Here is a 1,303-nt window from a genome sequence, read left to right on the forward strand (position 1 = left end):
AGGAAGGAAGGAAGGAAGGAAGGAAGGAAGGAAGGAAGGAAGGAAGGAAGGAAGGAAGGAAAAGGGAGACAGAAAGGGGGTCAGATAATCTATAGATCCCACTAGGGCAAATATTGTCATACCCTTGGTATGACTTTCAGGAACACCGTGTTCTAAGCAACCGAGCTAATGAATTATGAACCTGGAACCAGCCATCTCTGAAATATGGTATATGGTCTTTCATGTATAGAACAGAGGCAACTTTGTTGATGCTGGTATGCAGAGCTCTGTTTGGGAGCAGCTTCCTACCACAGGACCACAGACAGCTGGCAATGGTGGCTTGGGAAAGCAATGGAGACTAGGTCTGTAATTAAGTAACAAGTAGGCCACAGGTAGATGACCATCACCCACAGGCTACTCTTGGCCCATATGCCATAGGCTGTCTGTGTTCTCCAGCAAAAATTATAGGCCTCAGGAGAAGCAGTTGCCCATCCATGGAAAACAGGGACTGCCTCATACTTGGTATGCCTTGGAGTGTTTTGTATGGGGTTTGGATTACAGAGAGATCTCAATAAAAATCCTTAGTGATTTGAACTAATTTGAATTTATGACCAATTCTTAGTTTTGAAGAGACTTGTTAGGGTTAATAATCATAACAAAATAAATAATTTGTATCAGGTAACTATAGAGGGAAATTTTATTCCAGATTTTATTTAGAGATTAACAGCACTCTTGAAATGATCACGAATAATACGTGACTCAAGTCATATTATTCAGTTTAAATACTGAAATCAAATTGAATAAGTGGATTTTCGTACAAGGAAACATAATCTTTCACTGACTTGTAGTATATGCTAGGTGCTGTGCAAAGTACTTTCATGAATTGTTAATTAACCCTGTGGAATAAGCACTACAAATAGTGCAATTTATCAGTTGAGGGAATTGAGGCTCAGAGGCTCATACAGCTAGTAAGTGGCAAAGATTAGGACTTCAGAATTATTTTACGCATGAAACTGGCTTGATTCTCTAGTGTTTGGGCAAGTAGTTCTTAGAAATGGAGTAAGTACAAATAATTTAATGTAAAACTTGAGTAAACTGCAGTTACTTATTTTGACCCCTAGACTATACTTTTGTATTTACAAAATAAATCAGAAATGGAAACTAATACATAAGTTGGAAGATGTGAAATATTTTTTAAAAATATGTACATATATACATATATGTTCATGGCAGTTTAAATTTAGAATAAAAGCAAAAAAAAAAAAAACCTCCCCTAAGACACTTTCTCTCAACTTCCATATATATTTTAAAGTATAATTGTTTA

Source organism: Hipposideros armiger, unplaced genomic scaffold, assembly GCF_001890085.2.
Source record: "Hipposideros armiger isolate ML-2016 unplaced genomic scaffold, ASM189008v1 scaffold_146, whole genome shotgun sequence".
Taxonomy (NCBI): domain Eukaryota; kingdom Metazoa; phylum Chordata; class Mammalia; order Chiroptera; family Hipposideridae; genus Hipposideros; species Hipposideros armiger.